This window comes from Puntigrus tetrazona, unplaced genomic scaffold (assembly GCF_018831695.1).
Source record: "Puntigrus tetrazona isolate hp1 unplaced genomic scaffold, ASM1883169v1 S000000400, whole genome shotgun sequence".
In the NCBI taxonomy this organism is placed as follows: Eukaryota; Metazoa; Chordata; class Actinopteri; order Cypriniformes; family Cyprinidae; genus Puntigrus; species Puntigrus tetrazona.
In genome coordinates, this window is record NW_025048053.1 from 77,501 (window position 1) to 94,522 (window position 17,022).

At 34.5% G+C, this 17,022-nt stretch overlaps 1 pseudogene; it reads left to right on the forward strand.

Annotated features, from left to right (window-relative positions):
- Positions 1–17,022, forward strand: part of LOC122333862 — a 97,650-nt pseudogene that overhangs the window by 43,098 nt on the left and 37,530 nt on the right.

The window sequence follows — 17,022 nt, forward strand, 5'->3', positions numbered from 1 at the left end:
CCCGTCCCAACTATTTAGAGACCTGTATCTGACAGCACATTTCAAATGAGCTCATTTTAGTATTAAAAAAAGTTTTTATGTTTGATTGAGAACAAAATATAGGCTCGTGTGACTCGGAAGGCTTGTAGCTTTCGTTTTATTCGAATTGAAGAAATGTCCCAACATTTCCGGAGTTCGTGTTGTTTCCTTTTAAAAATATAAACGTAATCCTCCTCCTTCGATGTGCAATCTTAAATCAAATATAAGATTTATTTAAGCTTCATCGACCTCTCTGTGATATTTTGTAATTTTGTATTTATTCAACAAATGCAAAAATACGAATATAATTCTTAAATCCTCAGGCTCTCCGATGAGTTCAGCGCTAGCTAAACGTCTTACTATAATGAGTTTGTTAAAAGGAGACGCTGCAGGAGAAAACCAGTCAGATTTGAGATTATGGGCTTTTTGGTGTTTTTTCAGACGAGTGCAAAGAAAACCAAAAGACACTTTTAGGTGTTTCTTTTATGCAATACATATTTTTAAAGCCTGTTTTACTCTGAGCCGCTTCCCATTGCTATCCCTGTCTGTATCCTCACACTTTTACAGAGGATTTGTTCGTGGAGAGTTTTCTTGATAATATACAACATTTTATTCCCTACATAAAACCATCAAAATGTATTGTATTTTCAGATTTATGGAGCAACTGAATGAGATTTTGTGTCTAATATGTAAAAAAAATCTTCATAAGAATTTTGAAACTGACTTCATCCATGCAGTATGCAAATCAGCGCATATTTTATCATATTTAAACATATTTAATAAAACTTGTAATACAATTTTTTTTGCAATTGTCAATGCAGTCAAGTGAGGTGATAACTATTAATTAATTTTTTTTTTTTTATCCTATTCACCCGCAGTGTCTCGTTTATTTAGTTATGAGATGCTTATTGAGTTTAGATCTTTTGTCGTCTTCACGTTTTTATGCCAAAATGCCCCGCAGTCTGTTCTTTGAGCTTTGCACTTAAGATTTATTGATTCGTTCAACTAGTTATGCTTCAAGACGATATTTCACGACCGAACTCTGTTACAAAATTCAGTTTTGTGCAGAAACCTCAACAGCCAAAGCTTTAGGTTTGGTAAGTTTTTTTGTATGTACTAGAGTATCTTCTGTTCCTCGAGGCTGCATTCATTTGATCAAAAATACATTAATGTCTGTAAAATTGCGAAATAGCATTCCAGTGTAAAGTGAGTGTTTTCTACGTGCATATCTTGCTGGGATCAAAGCGAAATGTTCAGCATCATTACTCCAGTCTTCAGTGCATGATCCTTCACAAATCATTCTAATATGCTGATTTGCTGCTCATTAAATATTTGATTATTATTCATGTGGCGAAAACGGTTGTTCTCTTTAGGATCCGCAGATAAACAAGAAGTGCAAAGAACAGCGCTTATTTGAAACAGTAACATCCTAAATGTCTTTACGGTCACTTTTAATGCATCCTCACCGGATAAAAGTATTCCTTTTCATACTGACATGTTGGGTAACACTTTATTTTAAATAAACAATACAGAGTAATTATCTAATTAGGTATTTAGCAGTAGCCTTATAATGAAACACGTTGTTACACATTTGTTACACACTGAGTCTGTTACACAGGTAACTTACACTTAAGTGTAATTTTCATACACTTTATTTTAAGTAGCTTATCCCTGTGTAATATTCTGTCATTTAAATGTATTTAAGCAAATACGTGACAATCTTTTGGTTACGTACGTAGCTGTGTAACAGACTCGGTCTGTAACAAATGTGTAACAGCAGCGGTCTGTTACATCTACTTAAGTGCAGACTGTTCATTAACTTAGTTACATGGTACATTTAGCCCAATGGCCACTACTAAGTATTACTAGGTAATTACTCTATATAGATTTTAAGCGGCACGTTATACGCATTCGGTGCTGTTCTTGTTTGTGTATCCGCCTGTGCTGAGAAACGCCGGTCACGATTCAGTCTGTCACGAGAAGCGTTTAGCTTGTCCTGACGCTGGAGGATTTGCACCTTGACTCTTGATATATTTCACAGGCCACTTTAGAGCAAATGAGATGCGCCTCCTCAACAGGAAACAGAGCAATTTGTTGGGCTTAACGCTGCACTCCAGCAGACGGCTGATCCCTTCAAACACACTGAGAGCGCTACTCAGCTCCCAATTACTCCACAACCACAAACTCCAAATTGCAGACATCTCTGGCAGACATAAGGACAAAATGAATGTTCCTCCCTGCAAAATAATCCACAAGAGCTCTACTTGTTGCCTCCGTTTGCCTCTTAAAATGACCAGCAGGACCTTAGCGGGAAAATCCCTGATTATGAAAGCAAGTGCTGTGCTAGTGTTTCACTATTTATATCTGTAATTTATGTGTCACGTTGTCAATTTATGTATACATGGGACATCAATTCCTAAATATTTAATATCAATATACAAAAATATCAACATTATTCTCCTTTAATGTGCAAGCTTTTTAATGTAATTATTTTTACTACTTTTTAATATTTAATATTTTAATATTTAATATAGTTTTCTTATTATTTATTTTTTTAATTATTTTATGTATTTATATATTTAACATTCGTATAAAAATATTACATATTTTAACACATCGATTTTCAATTCTAAACAAAATCTTTTTTTAATCTGATTAAATTCAACTAAATTTTGGATGTAATATAATTAAAACTTTATATTTATTGTTTACAATTTGTTTATTTCTATGTATTGTAAACATTTCTAAATGTAATATACATTTTAAAATTGAAATATAATCTCTTCTATATTTTTTATTATTTATAAGTAAAAGTTATATATAGCAAGTGTAACTTTTTACATATATTTTTAAATTTTATATATATAAATTGTGTGTGTGTGTATATATATATATATGTGTGTGTGTGTGTGTGTGTGCTATAATTGAATTTAATATTTCATTTATACTGTATAATTAGTTTACTAATAAATAAATATTAATTTAACATTGGTTTATTTTTATTTACATTTTTATTATGTTTAATATAATATTTGTTTTAAATGTAATTATTTTGTTATTTTATATTAATGATGATCAAAAACTAAATATTGCATTGATTTTAAAACATTAAACTGAGACATAAAACCATTTTATATTTTATGTATGTATTCATGTTTTTTATTTATATATTTGTATATTTATAAAATAAAAATAAAAAATAAATATATATATATATATATATATATATATATATAAAAAAAACAACCCTAAAAACCCTTTAGCTGGTCCTAATCCAGGCTAAGCAGTCAGTTTTAGTTGAGCAGGTTAGTGCTGTATTGATTTCCTTTAATACAGTGATGCGCTGCTCGCTGACCCGTGTCTGTGTCCGGTCGCTCCGGTCTCCTCGGGGTCTCGCTCGTATCGTGTTGAATGTGAGTTACAGAGCCACCCGAGTTCAGGATCAACAGGATCTGCATCTTTATGATCCGATGGAAGTTAACGTCGGTGTTCTCCTCGTTCAAGGCTTTCTCTGGGAACTCGAACGCTGACAGTGTGGTGATGTACAAACTCCAGCAGCCCGTCGTCGCTCGGTTCGTCCGGATACTGCCGCTCCACTGGAATCCCAACGGCAGGATCGGCCTGAGACTCGAGGCCTACGGCTGCCAGTACGGTACGTCTTCAAAGAATCCAGGAGCGCTTTCAAATCTGCTATATTAGGTTGATTTCAATATGATTAAAAGGGGATTTTAAACCAATATTAAAAATGTATAAAAAAAAATGTAAATAAAATACGTTTTGTTTCATTAGGAAATTTGTTCATTCATTAATTAAAATACAAATTACAATGTTGTGCTTTTTCTAGATCTTTATGACATTTATTTATTCAGCTTTATTATTTATTATTCATTCATTTAAATGTGAATTTAAAAAAAAAAAAAAATTACTTTACAAAATGGTATTTTAACAATTTAATATTTGTTCAAATTTAATTTCAGTGTATGTTTTGAGTTTATTTCAGTATTATTTGAAATGTTAATTTGTAAACTAATATAATATCATTTATTAATTCATGTGTCTATATATGAATGAATTTAACGGTATACTACTACTACTAATAATAATAATTAAATCCTTCAAATGATTAATATGTATTTAAATATTATTAAAAATGTTTATTATTGTAAACTTCCTAAAGAGTGAAACACTGAGGCACTTTCAAAACATTGTTCCGTTTGATCTTATTTCAATTACTGTCCCAACCAATGAGGTGAGTTTAGAGGCGGGGCGTTTTGATCACGTAACTAATGGTGTTACTTTAGAGGCGGGGCTAACTAATCATGTAACCAATGGAGTGAGTTAAGAGGCGTGGCTATGTGATCATGTAACCTGTGGTCTTACTTTAGAGGCGGGGCTAATTAATCATGTAACCAATGTAGTGAGTTAAGAGGCGTGGCTATGATGCGATCAAGTAAGTTGAGAGGCGTGGCTATGTGATCATGCAACTGATGGAGTTACTTTAGAGGCGGAGCTAATTAATCATGTAACCAATGGAGTGAGTTAGGAGGCGGGGCTGTTTGGTCATTATTTCTGGATTACAGTTTGTTGCCGTTTACTTAATGCTTTAATCTAATGCTTTTGTTTTAGTTTTGCGATTACAACCTTAATGAAGCCCCAGATCAGCCTGCGATATCTTTACTTTGACAGTCTCCAGACGACACGTGTTATATGTCATCATCTGAGAGCAGACGAGTGTGTTTCAGTCAGACTGCAGTATGGCTGGTCTCTCAGAGGTCCTGTGAAGGAGACGTGTTGTCGCTGAAGTTGACGTGGTGTCGCAGTCAACTTACTACAGTGTTTATTTGCCTCAAGTGCATTAAGAGCGTTTGGATCGTTTCCATGAATATAGCAGACCATTAGAGATGGAGTGTTTCCTTCATTCCCACAGATGTATAATTTATTGCTGGGATCTGCAGGTTGGGTCCAGTGTCAGGCGTTTGCATCATCTCCGTCGACCTCAGGTTTAAACTGTCTCTGCTTCGTTTAGTGAAGATGCTGTACCTGAATACATCACAAGCTTCCATAGAGCTGCACAAACACCAATTATAATGGCCAGAGTTTAATAGTTGGAGTCAGGGGTTTGTTGACATGTCAGTCCATGCAAACAAACAGATCAATGTCTCAGTGTTTCACTCCTCTGGCACTTAACCTTACACTAAATCAACAGAACCTTTATTTATTCATTTTGTTTGTTTGTTCACTTTCTCTTTTATGCATTTTAGATTGATTTGATGTAGTTCATTTTCATTTCTTATGGTCCACTATTTAGAGTTCATTAAGATAAGATTCTTTATAGTTCATTTATTTGTAGTTATATATATATATATATATATATATATATATATATTTATGTGTGTGTGTACTTATTTAATTATTAGAGTTCACTATTATTTTCTTATCTATTATATTATAATTATTTTTTTAGTTTATTATTGTATGCATGTGTAGTGCATAGTATAGTTCCTTATTTAATTCCCAGTTTATTTAATATTTCATTATGTGTTTATTTGTATTCAGTTTATTGATGTATTACTCTTATTTATTTTTAGCTCATTACTATTATTTATTACTGTTCATTATTAATTAATACATTTTTTTATTTTGAGTTCATTATTTAATTATTTATTTGTTCTTCGTATCTTTTTAGTTGATTGTTATTTATTTAAATTTTAGTACATATTTTGTGTATTTTTATTGATGGTCCATTATTTTTTTTTATTGCAATTTATTTGGGATTTAATTTCATTATTTAAATTGTTTTGTTAATAATTGATCTGAATGATAGATAATAATTATGTACTTTGTTTTTATTAATTGTTAATTTATTGCTTTTTTTCTTTATTTTCCTTTTTGCTTATTTAATTGCTGTAATCCATTATATGTGTTTATTTGTTTATTTGTTCACAGTATGTCTGATGCAGTGTTTTGTACCGCCCGGTTCTGACCTCTCCAGTTTCTGCTGTGTTTCCAGGGTCTGATGTGGTTAGTTTTGACGGCAGCGCTCACTTGCTCTTCAGGCCGGATCCCAACGTCAGTCCGACAGACAGAAACGTGTTGTCCATGAACTTCAAAACCCTGCTGAACTCTGGGATGCTGCTTCACGTGGAGGAGCACAGCGGACACTCGCTCAGCCTGGAGTTATTCAGAGGAAAACTCGTCCTGCAGCTCAGAAAGGGTACTAACAATGAGCTGTTGTCTTCTTTTATGTTGATAAATGTCGATTTTTACTCTAAAGTCATTCGGTTCGAGGTAGACGGCATGAAAACGGAGCGTTTTGGGCCACAAACTGCACGTTGAAGATATGATACATTCATTCCTGAACGCTACTGAATCACTGATTCATTTATTCATATGTCATCTTTTTTAATTAATCAATCTCACAAAAGCTGTCAGGAACTTGTCAGGATTATAGCTCACCCCCCCCAAAAAAAATTAATAAAAATTACCCATAATTAAGCACTTTTTTTTACTTCAGTCGTAATGCTAAATGCATGCTTTATCTCAGATATACAAAAGAGATAAAGATAGAGATGCTGATTATTGTCAAAGAGATATTATTTATGAAGATATTAAAAACAAATATGGTTGTGTGAAAAAATAAAGTTATATAAAAAGTAATAAAATTACATTTAGTTTTTAAAAAGGCGTTTAGAAAGCCATTCCATTAGAATATAATCTACTGTATTACCACCAGTGGGAATACAAAAATAATTACCAAAAAATGCTTTGTTATAGTGTTGTAGAAAATGTTATAATACAAAGTAAAATTAAATACATTAATTAAGAAATGCATTAAATGCAATATAAACCTAAACCTACTAATATTTACTGTACATAATAATGATTATTATTATTTTTGCTAGTATTATTATTATTATTGTGTATGGAGAGTGTAAAAAACATTTGCAAAAACAGATAACTGTTAAAAATCTTTTTATTGTTATTTTTAATTTTTTTAATGTTAGTTAGCCCTTTTTTAGTTTTTTTTACCCACCAAAATAACCTAAAAGCAGTTTGATGGAGATTATTAGGAAGCTTTTTATTATTATTATTATTGTATATGGAATCTATATTTTATATATATATATATATATATATATATATATATATATATATATATATATATATATATATATATATGCTATATATATAAAGAGATTCCAGTACAATCTAGACAGTGTCTTTATCGTATGACGTGGGATGTCTCCTGAGCCGGTTTGAGGCTGTAGGAAAGTCTTCAGGTGTGGATGAGAGACGCAGTGGGTCGTGAGCGGCCCGTATGGCACAGACTCCCAGAATGCCATCTGTGCTCTCAGCGTCAGTCTCTCCGTCCTCGTGAACGCTGCTGGAGTTACAACTGTGATCAAACGGCACGGCATAATGCGCTTCGCGGAGCGCTCAGATTTTCCGACGCGTTTCCCGAGGACTCAGCCCCGCGTCCTTCACAGACGGAGCATTTGCTGCGTCAGACGCGAGATCGTGTGCTGTTCACTTTACAGAATTCACTTTTTACACACCTCGGATGACTTCGCGGAGCGGTACCTTGACATCCATCATCAGAGAAAGGGTTTAGAGCTATAAAATAAAGGGATTTCATTTAGAGACGTCTTCTGTGATTCTCATTGCTCTGTAGGAGGAGAAACCGTTTTTTTTTTAGCTAATGCATTGTCTTTGTAGATCTCACGCTGCATCACTGAGACACTGTTGTTCTATATCGCCGCGTTCAATTCTATATTAGTTTTCGAAATGTTATTTTTTGATGATTTCTTGTGCCATCGTTTACTTTTAATAACGGCGAGTTCGACTGAATGCTGAACATGTGCTGCTTTCATCGTATCTCTCAGAGCTCAGCTGGTTCTGAAGACCTCGCGTCCTCGAATGAGCGCAGTCATCTCTCGGCTCTCTGCTTTCACCGTAATTTCAAGCAAATCAAAGATGTCTGCCGTCACTTATTAGAGGGGTTTGTGAGAGTGCTAAAGTGGTCTCTCTGGTAATGGCTCGACTCTGTTTGTCAGGTACGCGTGCGGCTGTTGTCTTTGCTGAGCCGATGATGGCCGCCCGTTCCTCTTGTTTAGATGAGATTTACTGTGCCGTAAGGACATTGCACTTTAAAGCTGTCTCTGCATTCGCTCCGGATCGTTTTAGAAGACATTACATTCTGCCGGTGTTGAATATACATCACTTCAGGCGGCTTTTAAAATGTTTTTAGGCTGGAAGTACCTGCGAAGGTTGAGTTTTAGATACTAGAAAATAAATAATAAAGAACAGTTGGATATTCATATAAAAATTCATACGTAGAATATGTTTGTTTATATGCCTTTTTAACCAGTTTAGCAGATACAGTTATAATGTAATTAATATTTTAAAATATCTTTTTTCAGCCTCAATGTTTCTTTTCTTCTGTAATTTATTTTCTATAAATATATATATATATATATATATATATATATATATATATATATATATATATATATATATATATATATATATATATATATATATATATATATATATATATATATATATATATATATGTGTGTAGTTTTAATTGTACTGTTATATTGCAATAATTTTAATTTAATTTTAATAATTTTAAATTTAATTCAAATTCAAATTAATCTACTAACAGCATAAAGACAGTATTTTTTTTCCTATTTCTTTAATGGCATATTTTTTAAGACTGAACAGCAATATCAGTGACACCATTACTTGTCTCTGCAAGACATTTTTTCCTCTCTAATATCTACCCTATAACACCAACATCGTTATAATATAATTGAGAGATATGCATTTTAACATTTATTAGACTTTAAAAATAACATTTAATATATGTGAAAGCAATATTCACATAAACTCACTATAATAAATGTCATATTTACCTGTGCCCTTCAGCAGAAATATAGCAGAAATTGAAATTGAAAACACTAAATTCTACATTAAATATAGATGAATCCTTAAAGCTTTAAAAGGTATTGATTAATAGACATCACAGCAGCTGGTTATTAGGTTGTTTTGGCTGCTATTACTTTAAGAGCTGCTGCTGCTGAACATAACGCTCATCTGACATGCATTCCTCTCAACTCTTTTAACCTTTTCTGACCCACTTCAGGTCAAGTCTCTATTAATGAGCCGAGGAGTTAAATCTGGTGTGTTCGATGAGTGAGACAGCACTGGGCCGCTTTGAAAAACCATTTCAGAAACATGTGACTCACATACAATACATTACATACAGTTTTAAGGCTTTTTTAAGACTTAACTGACCACGACATTGCATGCACAAATATTCTGTGCCTTCACCTAAAACGACACAGGCTACAGCGTACCAGTTTTTATATCTTTAATTTTATTTCAGTGTGAATTTACGCACAGGATCGATTCTGAGCCTAGATGCGCTCTAATCTAGTTTCATCCGCGCACTCAAACACTCATGAAGAAGAGCGCTTGTGCATTCGACATGTAGTTTCACTTTATATAAACACAACCCACCGTGAACACCTTTACGATTCACATGAACCACATTTTATGAATGATTATTTTAGGTTCAGGTGTAAGGATTTGGAAACAAGCAAAGTACGCATGTTTCTAAAGCACGCAGCGCCATTTAACGATCAGAACTAAGCTCCGAATCGGTTCCAGAGGAATCGCGTCGTGTTCAGAAAATCTCGTAATCGTTTCTCGATTCGCGATGCGTCGATTATTGACTCGACTTCATGCTCTTCATGACGTCTGCGGCAACCTGCGACGCCAACAAACTTGTTAATGTTTACGATCGCTCGATTACGTAGCATCGGTTAATAAGGCCAGAACAATGCGTCTTTAATTTCAGACTCAGACTATAGAGGTTTGAGGCAGAACTGGAGCACAATACAAACAGACAGCTTGATGAATGCAAACGACCAGCAGAATAAAATAGTCTGGGATATGGGGCATAAATCTTCATGTCACAGCTTGTTTGCAGATGTATTTTTCGGGCAGACAGAAGCCTGTGTTTGCCAGAGACTAACATCTGTCTCTGCATCACAACAACAACCACACGGGCCGGGCTCGTCTGATGATGGACCCGTGGCTCGGTGCAGTCGTGCTGGATTTATGCACGCTTTAGATGGGGACGACGTGGATATTTCCACAACAGTCGCTGCATACGCCCCTCAAACAAACCTGAATGTCCTTCGAATAAATTATGCTGCAAACTTCATCTAATCCAGGCTTGATATCAGATTCGACCAGCGGACAAAAAGCCTGAGATCCGATGAAAACAGCACATCCCGTGTTTCCAAATGCCAAAGCCAGAGCTAAATGGCAAATCGAAGGCGTGCGTTTAATTGTCAAACTCGTACAGACACGCGGCATGAGATTTACAACCGCAGACCGAGACGAGATGAGAAAATACAGGAAGAACAATACCTTTCACACAGACAGTAATGAGATTCAGTGAAGTTTCCTGCTGCTTCTCCTGAAAAAAGAAAACATAGAAGCAAAGAAAAATGTAACTACAGTCTAAATATTGATCCTAAAGGTGCACTTGAGGAACGCATAAGGTCTACCATCAATTTGCTCAATAAAAGATGAACTAAAACAAATTATACTGAAACTATTCTATACTGAAACTAAGATTTCTTTAAGTAAATTAAAAAACACATCACTTTTTCAATATATACATAATGCATATAAAATATAAATATAAGCCGTACACACATTATGTAAACAAAAACGTTTATTGTTGGTGCAATTGCGTTTATTCATTTGACAGCACTAATATATAAATATAAATTATTATATAGAAATGTATAATGCATGTGCACAAACACATGTATAATTAAAATTATTTCAAATAAATGTCAAAGAAAATATAAATATTACGGGAAAACTAAATAGGGAAAGACAACTTAATTTTAAACGTTAAAAATTAGGGCTGAAAATAATTAATCGTGATTAATTGCGTTCAAAATAAAAGTTTCTTTTAACATGCTATATGCGTGCTGTGCGTATTTATTATTTATTCATAAAAGACACACACATAAATGCATATATTAAGGAAAAATATGTTGGATTTATAAATATATAATATGTATATGCTATGTTAATTATATACAAGTATAAATATGTATATATATACATAATTTTTTATATATATATAATATAATATAAATATATACAATATAAACTTATATTTTGAATACATAATGAATTGTACTGTACGCAGTACACAATTAATCATTTTGATGTATTTTTGTATTTGTGTGAGATCTTATTCTATAAATATTTTTGGCCTCACACGTTATATAAGTGCATTTTGTGCTCCTGCATTGTGTTCATCAGCCTGAACCTATTACTATTAATGCATCTGTTTTATGTTTATGGCATGCAACCTGCCTATGAATTATTAATCAGTTACAATCGGTCGGTCCGGCACTGGTCGGTTACCGTCAGAATATAAACCAGCTCTGCTTTGTTTTTACGCCATTGACGGCTCTGATGTAATTTAACATTTAGTGTTCCGCTGTTTAATATTTCAGGATTTTTGTTCCTCTTAAAAGGCCGAGTAACACCAGCCCGGCCTTGATCCGTCGTTCTCATTATATACCACGCCTTCAATCTGTCATTATCTGAAAATGAAAATATGAGAAACGTCTGTCCTCTTCTGTCAGCTTTGTGAAAGCGTCCTGAATTTTTGATCCCCAAGACCGAAACAACATATGAAGCTTAGTACACGCCTACAAAATTAGACAATTATATATATTTTATGTTTAAATTTGATAAATTATTGTTATTGTTATTATACAAAATAATACATAATCATTTGTGTGTATAATGTATTTATGTGTGCATATATATATATATATATATATATATATATATATATATATATATATATATATATATATATATATAAATTATTTTTACTCACTAAATGTTTATTTTTTGTTGTTTTATACAAGCACACGTAATTATAATTAATCAATAGTAAATAATTATAATAAAGCTATAATATAGAAAATGAACATTATAAATTAAATATTCATACAAATATTAATTATTAATAATGTATGGGTATATAGATGTAGATTATTAATACTTATTATCGCTACATATTTATTTTGTGTATTTTGTTCATCCTTTTTTAGTCCTTACATGTGCGTCACAGAAATGGCGACGCAACGGAGAACCAACTTTACAAAGTCTTTCCCTTAAATGAATTCATATAAGCGCTCCGTCTCAGTGCTGTAAACAAACCGGGGTGAACCGCTGTCACCTGAAACTCAGCAAAGAGAGTGTTTTCTCCCGGAAGCGTGTCGCTTCTTAATATAAGCAGCGGTAGAAGTTGAGATCTGGCTGACCGGGTGTCAGGGTGAAGTCAGGCTGCTCTGAATAATCTCAGCATCGGCCCACGCCACAGTTTATTTCACAGAGCTGGAGCTGCTTTAAGGAGGTGATAAGTAAGTCAGCGAGACTTTAAGAAGTGTGGCGCCCTTACAGCAAACAGTGGCAGGTTCTGGAAGAAGAGTAATGTGAACATGAGTTTAGCGGATCATGTTAATTGGGTTTGAGTTTGTTGCAGCGGCGTTGTGTTGGATATATTCATATAAGATAATCAGTGCGACGTGTTTAATATCACTTCAATTCTATTACAATAATCATTCATATTTTGAATTATCTTTTTATTTTTCTATTTAAAGTGTTTGTGCTTTGTCATTTCTATTATTAAAAATGTCTGTTATTTCTATTACATGTCATTTTTAGTAATGTGGAATAGTGGAATGTTAGTAATTATTATTAACTTTTTAATAGATTATATATATATATATATATATATATATATATATATATATATATATATATATTTTTTTTTTTTTTTTTTTTTTTTTCCATTTCACTTTAAACAATGAAAAAAATAAATCTGTTTTTAAATCACGTCAATAACCCTCCTGTGAGAACAAAGAATCACAATTTGCAAAAGAGATGCATTTTATCATTTTATTTGCTGATTTATCATTTGCAGAAAGATAAAAGCCTCTCGTATTTATATCTCTATGTTTCTCTGTTAAATGAGCTGTTTGTGAATGATTACTTGCATGCTGCTTATGCACATGCATAATGTTCATGCTATATAAACTTTCTTTAAATATAGCACGTGAAATTGTCTTTGCAGTAAATGTTCAAACAGCTACATTGTAATTTTTTATGACCTGCGTGTTAATGGATGGTGATTGCATATTTTGTGTGTGTGTGTGTCTGTGTGTGTGTGTGTCTGTGTGTGTGTGTGTCTGTGTGTGTGTGTGTGTGTGTGTGTGTGTGTGTGTGTGTGTGTGTCTGTGTGTGTGTGTGTGTGGTGTGTGTGTGTGTGTGTGTGTGTGTGTGTGTGTGTGTGTGTGTGTGTGTGTGTGTGTGTGTGTGTGTGTATCTGTGTGTGTGTGTGTGTGTGTGTGTGTGTGTGTGTGTGTGTGTGTGTGTGTGTGTGTGTGTGTGTGTGTGTGTGTGTGTGTGTGTGTGTGTGTGTTTCAGGTGTGTGTGTGTCTGTGGGTTCGTGGGCTGACCTCCTCCCCTCTGGTGTCTCTGGGCAGTCTGCTGGACGATCATCACTGGCATCACGTCAGCGTGGAGCGAGTTCGAGGACTCGTGAACTTCACCGTGGACAAAAACACCCAGCAGTTCCAGCTCCCCGAATCCTGGAGTCACTCTGAGATAAACGAGGTGAGCCGCTAACGACCTCCAGCTCAATTAGTCCAGTAAAGCATTTCAGCCATGTGAATTATACAGACAGCATAAATCAGCTAGAATGGAAATGTCTGTGTGTAATTAGATTTCACTTTGTTGTGACACATTGCTCAATTATGTTCATATCAACATTATTTCAAAAATAATAGTTATTACAGTTATTAAAGAAATTATTATAATAATAATAATAATGATATTTAAAAAGAAGTACTTCATATTCATATGCTGTATATTTGTGAAAATAGTTACAGTAAACAATATTAATGTATACATATATATATATATATATATATATATATATATATATGTGATATATATATAGTCATCAATTTGACTATATATAATATATCTAATATCAAACTAATAATAAATTTGACTAATTAATTTGAAGTGGATCAAAAAAGATGTCCTTAGACAAGGTCTTTTGGTTTGGACTGGTTTGATCCTGCAGACAAAAAAATAAATAATTTCAGCATTATTTATGTATATTCAAATTAAATGCACATTACTTTACACAGTAATGGTTACTAATTGATTTTATATATATATATATATATATATATATATATATATACACACACACACACAGTACTGTGCAAACGTTTTAGGCAGGTGTAAAAAAATGGTCTAAACAAATAATGCTTTCAAAAAGTGATAAAAGAAATGTATTTTTCGTAAATGAACAAAATGCAGCAAATAAACAAAAGAGAAATCTAAATCCGATCAGTATTTGGTGTGACCACCCTTTGCCTTCAAAACAGCAGCAATTCTTCTAGGTTCACTTGCACACAGTTTTTGAAGGAACTCGGCTGGTAGGTTGTTCCAGACATCTTGGAGAACTAGGCACAGATCTTCTGTGGATGTAGGCTTTCTCACATCCTTCTGTCTCTTCATGTAATCCCAGACACGCTCGATGATGTTGAGATCAGGGCTCTGTGGGGGCCATGCCATCACTTCCAGAACTTCTTTACTCTGAAGATAGTTCTTAATGACTTTGTCTGTATATTGGAGTCGTTGTCCTTCTGCAGAATAAATTTGGGGCCAATTATACGCCTCCCTGATGGTATTGCGTGATGGATAAGTATCTGCCTGTATTTCTCAGCATTGAGAACACCATTAATCCTGACCAAATCTCCAACTTCATTTGCAGAAATGCTGCCCCATGCTCATTATTGTACAGCTCTCCAGCCCTTCGACGAACAAACTGTCTTTTAGCTACAGCCAAATATTTCACATTTTGACTCATCAGTCCAGAGCACCTGCTGCCATTTTTCTGCACCCTAGTTCCCATGTTTTCGTGCATACTTGAGTCGCTTGGGCTTGTTCCCACGTCCGAAGGTATTGCTTTTTGACTGCAACTCTTCCACGAAGACCACTTCAGGCCAGACTTCTCCAGACAGTAGATGGGTGTACCTGGGTCCCACGTCTTTCTGCCAGTTTTGAACTGATGGCACTGCTGGACATCTTCCGATTTCGAAGGGTAATAAGCTTGGTGTGTCTTTCAGCTGCTGCACTAAGTTTCCTTGACCGGCCACTGCATCTACGGTCATCAACGTTTCTTTGTGCTTCTTCAAAAGAGCTTGAACAGCACATCTTGAAACCCCAGTCTGCCTTGAAATCTTCGTCTGGGAGAGATCTTGTTGATGCAGTATAACTACCTTGTGTCTTGTTGCTGTGCTCAGTCTTGCCACGACATGAAACTGTCTTTCACAACCTCACACTGTTTTAAGCCTCCTACACAGCTGTTTCCGTTTCAGTTCATGACTGGGTTTCAACCTTAGTGTGACATTGATGTTCATTAACATTTGGTATTATTTGGTATAATTGGTTGATCATACACCTGACTATAATCCTGCAAAATCACTGGCTTTGTGCAAGTGTACCTGCTTTTTGAAGGCAAAGGTTTGAATATTACAAGGTATATATAATACATTCACAATTGACTGTAATATTACAATTCATTAAATCAATCTGTCAATGTTTGTATCGCTCCATTAATCACTCCATATGATTTCTGACACGAATCTGTCGTTCTTTCACAAGATCAGTTTGGTGGAACGTCAGCGGCCGGACTCCAGAAATCCCACTCCAGAAGAAACTTCCACGGCTGCTTGGAAAACGTGCTTTACAACGACATCAGTGTGATCGATCGAGCCAAAGAGCAGCAGGTCTCCATCACAGTGAGTGTGTGAACAGAGTCACGTCTGCAGCTGCTTTGTTTGGCCTGTTAGCCATTGTCAATTGTTGGCTGCCTCATTTTTCCATAATGAGAGCTTTGTGTTTCCGTGACCCTTGCCATGTTCTCCTCCATTATACAGGGTTTCTCCTTTTTTTACAACACTTGTCTTGGGATTGTTGAGGGTTAAACCAATTACCATCCCTTTAATTCATTGTCGTAATGGCTGTGACATTGGTTTCAAGATAATAGCCAGGAGAGCAAATGCATAATTTATAAAGCAAACGTCATTGCTGCGGCTCTTCACGATCACAAATGCAGCTTGCGTGAGAAACACTCTTGGTTTTACTGCAGTATTTGTGTCTCTTATAGGAAGAGTTGGGTAACGTATTTGACAGTAATTTACTGTATTCAGATTACTTTTCCTGACAACACAGTAATTTGATGCGTTACATTTCAAATGTATTTTAATTACAATTAATAATGTCAATAAAATAACGTTACTGAAGTTACAATGCAGTTTTAAAAAATATCAATTTGCATGATGTTTTGCATGTCAGTATGCCCTTTAATAAATCACCGGAGAATGCAAGCTAAAATGCAGACGAGTTGAATTCAATAGAAGTCGTATTTCAAAATGTTGCTTTAGTCCGGCATTATCCAACTAGTAAATGTGTAAGCATATGTCACAATAACACTAAAATATCCTAAATAAAAAATAAATGACTCATCAGAATGATCCTCAACTGGATCTCTTATTCCTAACACTGCATCTCGGTTACTTGTGTAACCCTGAAGGAGGGAAAAAAGATGTTAAGTCATTGACTGACGTCTTGAGGTCCTTCCTGGGAAATCAAGTTGGTGTGCAACCACTCATTTAGGTTCATGCTGAGGAGCCGAGTCGCAATCCGACGATTCAGCGCAGTTCCAGATTGTGGCAAGATTGTGGATGTAACATCTCCCTTCCCTCCTTCAGGGAAAGAGGGTTACACAAGTAACCGAGACGTTCCCTTTCAGTCAGTCGCTATGACATTAAGTCATTGCTTGACGTCAGGAGGTCCCTATGGAAAAAG